Raw genomic sequence first — 8987 nt, 5'->3', positions numbered from 1 at the left:
CTATTAGTATACAATTTAGAACTCTTAGCTTTATTACCAGTCAACAAATGGGATGCCTGAATAGGTAGTTTAGATTGCTAAGAGAATTCTGAAATAAAAATACAATAAGGTTAGTAGTTACTAAGTAGTTTTAACTTTAGCGAAAGTCTAGAAAAGCTTAATGAGCTGGTAATCTGCCTTTTATTTCTTCACCAGAATTGTTGGCAACTGTAAGACTAAATCTTCAAGTTATCATAAAACAAGGTAAGCCAAAAAGTAACGTAGGAGATAATAAAAACCGGATCATTTAATCAGATTTTACTTGGTTTCATAAACAAAAGGCTGTAGGTCAGGATGAAAATATACAGTGTAATAGAATTGCATATATGGCATAGGCACTCAGGAATATTCTTCCTTGTTTTGTAAAAACAAGATTACTCTGTACCAGGTGGAACTCTGAAATAACTTCTTTGGGACAGAGACCATTTCATCTTTATTTTTTTGTTTCTGTATCTTCTAGCACAATACCTGACATGGAGTAGTTAATAAATGTTTTTTGAATTAATATAGGAAGCATAAAATAATACAATGTAATAGAGTGGTATCTTGTATAAGGTCCAGAAACTAAGCAGCGTCCTTTCTTGGGTAATGAAAACAAGGAAAGGAGACCATGTTGCTAATAGAACTTCAAAATACTTTCCTGAGAGTAGAGATTGTGCCTTCCTCACTTTTTCTTTTTTTTTGGATTTTATTTATTTATTTTTAGAGAGGGAAGGGAGGGAGAAAGAGAGAGAAACATCAATGTGTGGTTGCTGGGGGCAGTGGCCTGCAACCCAGGTATGTGGCCTTACTGGGAATCAAACCTGCGGCACTTTGGTTTGCAGCCTGTGCTCAATCCACTGAGCTACACCAGCCAGGGCTTCCTTCCTCACTTCCTTCCTCACTCACTCAGTGCTTAGCATGTAATAGGCATTCATGTTTATTGAGTGCATATATTGATATTCCTTCAACCAAGGTAGTTGTAACTGTCATAACTCTGATAAATATGCTCGGTGCAAAACACCTATTACTGAGACTAAAAAATAAAATTTCTGGAGCTATAATTATAACTATTATTTGTTTAACATTGGTCTCAGAACTTCACAATAATTTGCAAGAATTTTTATTTTATAGATAATGAGGCTTAAGAAAAGTTAAATACTTGCCCATAATCATATAACTAATGGCTAAGTAGCTAAGCTGTGATTCTTTAAGTCTGTCCCACTCCAAAAACCTATGTACTTTCCACTGTAAATATATAACTCAACGTTTGTATAGAGTGCTTAGTATGTGTCAGGCAGTGCTAAATTTGAGGAAGACCAGAATAAATAATGTATAATCCCTTATCTCAAGGAGTTTACAGTAGTTAGGCATGTAAAAGGGAAAAGAAAACATTTAAGAATAGACTGAGGAAGAAGAGCCTGAGATTAATAGATTAAAAAAAAAAGATAGATGTGGAAGTAGAGCAAGGAAAGTTAAGCGTCCTTGAAGCCAAGGGGGAAATAAACAGTAGTTTTGTGACAAAAGACGAGGTGTATAAAACACCAAGTATACTAATGGCTACATATACATCAAGAGAGAAAGAAGAAATCTTATTAATTTGCACTAATAATTCTCAAACTTTAGTGCATGGCAGAATTACCTTGAAGACTTTTTGTGAAAGATATATTGCTGGACCCTATCCCAGAATTTCTTATTCAGTAGAACTGTGATGGGTCAGAAATTTTACATATTTTAATATGTATAATCTTCACATAGGTATGCCCTATTATTATCTCATTTTACAGATCAAGAAAATTGAGGCAAATACAGACTAAGAAATTTGCTTTAGAATTGAGGCATATGAAGATTGAATAGTTAGCTCAAGATCACATATCTAAATATAGTGGAGTTGGTGGCTTGGACTGGCTGTAGTATTTATGTTCTTAATCACTGTACATGTAGAGTTAATTCATACATGGTATACATGATGATTATTGAATAAAAACCTTGGAATAATCCATTTCCTGCAAATTTGGGATGCTTAGTTCCAAGAAATAATTATTCTCTTTTAAGAGAATAATATAAAAATATCAAGGATATTCTTAGTGTGCTTGTGTGTAGTAATTAATCAATTCATTCATTGCTGTGTCCAGGAATTCTTAAAATCCTTTCATGTGTATAACCCAGTTTTATGTAACATAAGACTACTATGAATTATGATTTTTACTGTAACAAGTATTGTTGAATATTTAAGTAATTGGATCTTGGAGAGTCATAGAAATTATTTGGGCCTCAGTTTCTTCATCAAGCTGTGCTTCTATGATTTGAATTTAGGTATTCCACTGTAAAATTCAGATGATGATAATTTGTTAGTTAAGAGGGGAATTTAGTTCAATGTATGACATTTTCTCAGTTTTAAGATTTTCTTAAAATTTGTCAACTTTAGTAGTATAGTTATTGATGGAAAAACTCAGAGTTGATCATGCTTTTTTTTTTCCCCAATTCTCACCCGAGGACATTTTTTTCATTGCTTTTAGAGAGAGAGGAAGGGAGAGAGGAAGGAAAAGAAACATCAGTTTGAAAGAGGAACATTGATTGGTTGCTTCCCATATATGCCTGGACCAGGTGTTGTATGCGCCTGGACCAGGACCGAACCTGTGAACCTGCAGCCTAGGTATGTGCTCTGACCCGGAATCAAACCCACAACCTTTTAGTTCCAGGATGATGCTCCAACCAACTTAGCCACCTAGCATGGGCAATCATGCATTGTTTGACAGCTTGTTTTTTTATGGACATTTGTGTTTGTGATTGTGGTTTTATATTACATACATATAAATTACTCATAATTTCCTTATATAGTTTTTCTATGTCATATACTAGTACTTCATAATGTTTAATAATTTACTAATGTTCCATCACTTAAACTGGTCTTAAGTTTCTAATGTTTGTATTACCCCAAATATTTTGTGGTATATCTGTGATATATTAAGTTCAGAATACTTTCTAAACATTTCCAGGGGATACATTAAAAAAGACTCTATAGCTCCAGATGGTGTGGCTCATTGGTTGGGCGTTCTCACAAACTGAAATGTCACAGATTCAATTTCCAGATAGGGCACAGGCCTGGGCTGCAGTTCAGGCCCATGTCAGGGCACGTATGGAAAGCAGTGGATCGATGTTCTCTTCCACAGGGATATGTCTCTTCCTCTTTTTCTCCCTCTCTTCTCCGATGAAAACAAAACAAATACAACAACGACAACAACACACTGTTTTTTGCATTCCAAGAACTTATATTTAATTGTGGCCATTTTAGTTCAGTTTACTAGTTAATAAAATATATTGAAACATTGTCAATGATTTGGAAATGGATAGAAGTGATTGCTGCGTTTCCTTTTATGGGTATGCTGAATGTCTAGGGACATTCTGAATGAGGGTGTACTTCTGATCATCTTTGATTAGGCTCTTTTACAACTTTGTAGGGATAAAAGTTAAACTGTGGAAAACAGAAAACAATGCAAATGATTCCTGTTTTTGGCAATGCAAATGTTTTGTGCACTGAGAATATAAATCTCTGTAAATCAAATTTCATAGTTGTTAACGTGTAAAACACATAACATGTATTATGTATTGGTTTTCACTTCTTACTAGTTTCCTCTTTAATAAGTTAAAATTTCTGACACAACATTTTGACTATTTTTTATATTTACATGAAAGCCATGATTTTACTATGTTGGAAATTAGTCTTTAGAATTTTTATCTACTTACATAATGCACATAAAAATAAATATAAGATACATATTTTAAGAAGTACCTACATGATGTGCTGAAAAGTAATAAAACTGCATTTATTTTTTTTTATTTTTAAAAAATATTTTATTTATTTATTTTTAGAAAGAGAAGGGAGGGAGAAAGAGAGAGAGAGAAACATCCATGTGCAGTTGCTGGGGGCCGTGGCCTGCAACCCATTCACGTGCCCTGGCTGGGAATCGAATCGAACCTGTGATGCTTTGGTTTGCAGCCCGTGCTCAACCCACTGAGCTACACCAACTAGGGGCTACAACATTTATTTTTTAAACTAAGAGTAATCTTTTCTCTTATCACAACATAACAATGCAGGTATACTTAAGAAGAATTAAAATATATTCATAAGAAAGAATAAAATTAGAAAATAAAAACATCATCTTAATTTCTAGAAATAATAATCACTGTTAAGGCATTGGAATACAGTGTTTCAGATTACTTTTTGTATTTGTGTAATATTTTTCTAAAATAGAATAATACTGTATTCTATATTGATTTAAGCCTCTTTTTTAACTTGTATATCTAAAGAGTACTTTTTTGACATTTAGCTTTTGAAGATTGTATTTTAGCTTTTCTAAGAAAAGGGAGATTACAAAGGTTCTTGTTAGCTTTTTTAGCTCTAATAACTGTAGGTAATGTCATTTTTAAAAATTAAAGCATATTAAATAGGCATATGAAATCACCAAATATAGAAGATATTAAAGTAAAAAAAGCTGTAATATTCTAAATTACAAGATGTAGGCACTCTGTATGTGATCTTAGAAGTCTGTACACACATCATGATGAATTAAATCTTTTTTCTTACTGTTTTTGTTTGTTTTGTTTAAAAAAAGAAGCAGGCATGGAGGTTAAGGGGGGGTTTGATGGTGGGGAAGAACCCAAGACTACAAAGGAATGAAGCCTGGAATATCAGTATAGGAAAGCATTCCTAACACTTAAAAAGCCCTTTCAAGGACTGAAGAAATAAAGGCTACAAATGTCTGGAGCTTGAAATGGCTTTTATACTTTTGAATCTGTTATGAAAGCTTTTCTTAGAACTCTCCTTCCTCCAAAACAAAATAGTTAAAAAAAAAAAAGGAATTAAACAGGAGAAGATGAAACATAAAGGATGCTACCACAGCTTGTTTTAAATATCTGAACCAGAAGAATAGCTTCTTCCAAGAGAGGAAAGGGAGAGAGAGAGAAAGAAGTCTGGAAGAAACAAAGAGAATAAGAGGTTATAACCTTAAATCTTTAAAAAATAGATTTTATTTATTTATTTTTAGAGAGAGAACAAGAGGGAGAGAAACACTGATGTGTGAGAGAAACCATCATTGGCTGCCTCTTGCATGCACCCCACCTAGGGACCAGCCCCGCAACTCAGTCACGTGCCCTGACTGGGAATTGAACCGGTGACCTTTCTGTGTGTACAATGATGCCCAACCAACTGAGCCTCACCGGTCAGGCTATAACCTTGAATCTTGTGAATTGCTAGTAGCTCAAATACAGGTGCATATCCAGGAGGAATCAACATCTCTTGACTTTGTTGCTCCTGAACTTTTTTACAAACAAGTTTCAAAAAGTAAAAGAGTAAGAGGCAATGCACATTAAGACTATTGTTTTTAACGTATTTGGTGAAATACATGTTTTATGTCTGTCTTCATAAAGAGTAAGTTTTAAAAATTGTTCCAAGGACATGGATTGCTAATTCTTATAAAGTTCCTCACCAAAAAGCCAAGTGTGACTTTCCTCCCTTTCTGTTATGATTTATTCATTATTTTATTATAACTGAAATGGAGGAATGAATGACTGACATTCAGTGATGGTAGTTTTGTCCTTTTAGCATTACAAAACACAAGACTATAGAGGGAAATCCAAGTCTGTCTAATGAAGTCTAACTCTACTTACATCAACAACTTCAAAACTTCTGCATATAATATAAAAGTTCTGAATTTTACTTCTATCACTGCTATTAATTTAATCTCAGCCAAGCACTAAGTCACCTAAGTGCTCTGAGTCAAACTAGTTTATTCTATTTCTTCCATTTAAAGCTCTGCAATTCCTCTGAATATTCAAAAATATTCCTGTTTCAAATGATATCCTAATTTAATTAGTAACATAAAAATTTTTAGTGTGACTATGGAATTTTATTTTTTGAATAAGTATTTTTATTGAAATATAATAGACCTACAGAAAAGCATACAAATTATAAGTATATAGTTCAGTTGTCACAATATGAACATGTCTGTGTAACCACTGCCTGCGTCAAGGAGAAAAACAGTTTCAGTGTTTGTGAACTTTGTTTAAATAGAACTACATAGGTATTCTTTTATATCTAGAATATTCTTTTACACACATTATATTTATGAGAATTGTCATCATCATTATGTAGTAGTGGTTGGTTCATTTTACTTCTGTAATTTAATTGTATGAATTTATGTGTTGGGAGCTGTATGGATATATGCTTAATAGTAGAAAATAATGCCAAAAGGTCTTCCAAAGTTTATATGCCTGTTATACTCCCACTCGCTCAGATCACAGAATTTTAGATGTTCCTTTATGATTATTGAGATGAAATGATCTCTAATATGAAATATTTGAACACTGATTAAGCTTACTAATGCCTATTTTTGAAAATGTTGGAATGCTACTCTTTGATGATTAGGACTCTGGAGTTTCTTACTACTTATTGTTTGATAAAAGGAAAGACATGGATTTCTTTTGTCGTTGCTAATTTTTGTTTCCCCAGAGAACTGAGAGTGGTTGGGAAAAAGTAAAACTTTAAAATCATCGAACTGTCGATTCATTTTCTTTTTTACTCCTTTGGCTAAACAGTATTCTAATAAACTTTTTTAGTTGTTATGATGTTCTTGAATATATAGTACTTTCTGCTTTGGGCAGAAAGCAGACCAGTATTTATTTATTCTTATGATGTTTCTGTCCCTTCTTTCCCCCCACCCTCTAATTCTCATTTAAAGTATACATTTTCATTTTAGGATCTTGCTTCTATGAGTTATCCATCACAATACATTAACCAAAAGCTATTCCTTTGGGTAAAAACAAACACCAAAAACTAACCTACTGTAGAAATCTGGATGCCCTCAAAGGCTTTTTATCTACTAGTGTCCTGATATTTTTGTTTTGTCTTTTATTCAGATCTGGAAAATAGATTTCCCCCAACCAAAGCATCTCAAAAATGTAGGGATCCTAGATCATGATGATTTGAGTTGATGTGGAGAAAGGTACTAACTCTAAAAGATTGAAAGAATCAAATGAGGTCATATATTTCAAAGTACTTGGTAAAATTTGTGTTATCTTTTTTTATTCCTAGTTGTTATATTTTTACTTTTTGAAACAATTGCAAATGACATTGTTTTCTTTTTTAATTTTTTTTCTATTTGAAACATTTTTTATTGTTCAATTACAGTTGTCTCCATCCCCCCCCCCACCTTTACTCTCCACTGCTCCACCCACCCCTACCTCCCACATTCAATCCCCTGCCTGTTGTCTATGTCCATGGGTGCTTTATACATGTTCCTTGACTTGACCCTTCCTCTTCTTTCCCCCATTACCTCCCTACTCCTTTGTCACTGTCAGTTTGTTTTTTATTTTCATATCTCTGGTTTTATTTTGCTTGCTTGCTTATTTGTTTGTTGATTAGGTTCCACTTATAGGTGAGATCATATGGTATTTGTCTTTCACTGCCTGGCTTATTTCACTTAGCATCACATTCTCCAGTTCCATCCATGCTATCTCAAAGTATAGGATTGTCTTTATTATCATCATCATGAGGTGAATTTAGTTGTTTGTAAGAGAAGGAGGAATAAACATTCTAGATAAAGTATAACTCTATAGATTTATACAGTGGGACCAGTGCTATTCTATAGAAGTATGAGTCACCAATGTGTGTCATGTATGTAATTCAAAGATTTCTAGTAGGCACACTAAAAAATGTAAAAAGAAACAGGTGAAATTAATGTTAATGCATTTTATGTGATCCACTATATTGAAAATAGTATTCTTTCAACATGGTACTACTGAGATACTTAATATTATTTATTTATACCAAGTCTCCACAAATCTACTGTGTATTTTATTCTATAGCACTTCTCAGTTAAGGCTAGTCACATTGTCAGTGCCCAATAAGCCACAGGTTGCTGTTGGCTACCATATTGGACAGCAGTTTTGGAGTTTTTTTTCCTCTTTTTTAAAAAAGGTTTTATTTATTTAGTTTTAGAGAAGGGGGAAGGGAAAGAGAAAAAGAGGGAAAGAAAGCATCAATGTATGAGAGAAACATTGACGGTTGCCTATCTCATGCCCCCAGTGAGGGACCTGGCCTGCAACCCAGGCATGTGCCCTGACCAGGAATAGAACTGGCAACCCTTCAGTTTATGGGGCACTCCCTAACCCATTGAGTCACACCAATAGGGGCAGTTTTGGGGCTTTCCATAATAAAATGGGATACTGTTCCATATTTTATAGAGTAGACATGATTTACTTATGTTTCTAGGAATATTCCACTGTAATACATACAAAGAGTGGGTTGTTAGCCTATGTTTGAGATATAGGATTTTGACTTTCTAAAGTGAGGAAAAAAGACAAACTTTACTACTGAAATTCATTTTTTGAAACTTTTCCAACAGGATTATTATGTCAGATTGTAAGTGACAACTTTTAAATCAGAACCCTACAATCTGTAGAAGTTCAGTATATTCTGAAGTAATTTGCTTACTAATGAGCAGCAGCAAAAGACACATCTGGTAGACTACGAAGACCCAATGAAAATTAAAGCCACAACATTTAGAACAACTGGTAGGTAAATAACAAAGGTATTTATAATGATTTATTATGGGAAAAACAATGAATATGACTGATTCATTGTTTTTCTATAGTCTGAATGTTTATGTCCCGTGCAAATTCATTTGTTGAAAGTAAATCCCCAATGTGATGGTATTTGGATGTGGTACTGTTGGGGGATGTTAGGGTAATGAAGGCAGATCCCTTGTGAACAGGATTAGTACTCTTTGAAAAGAGACCACAAGAACTTCCTTGCCCCTTGTAGGATGTGAGGGCACAACAAAAAGCAACTGTGTATGAACTAGGAAGTGGGTTCTCACTGGACATGGAATCTGCCAGCACTTTGCTCTTGGACTTCCCAGCCTTCAGAAATGTGAGAAATAAATTGTTGTTGTTTAAGCCACTCAGTC

The sequence above is a fragment of the Phyllostomus hastatus genome, unplaced genomic scaffold (genome assembly GCF_019186645.2).
Source record: "Phyllostomus hastatus isolate PE091 unplaced genomic scaffold, TTU_PhHast_1.1 phas_scaffold_585, whole genome shotgun sequence".
Lineage (NCBI taxonomy): Eukaryota > Metazoa > Chordata > Mammalia > Chiroptera > Phyllostomidae > Phyllostomus > Phyllostomus hastatus.
The sequence above is the reverse complement of the archived record's forward strand: the minus strand, read 5'-3'. Positions refer to the sequence as shown.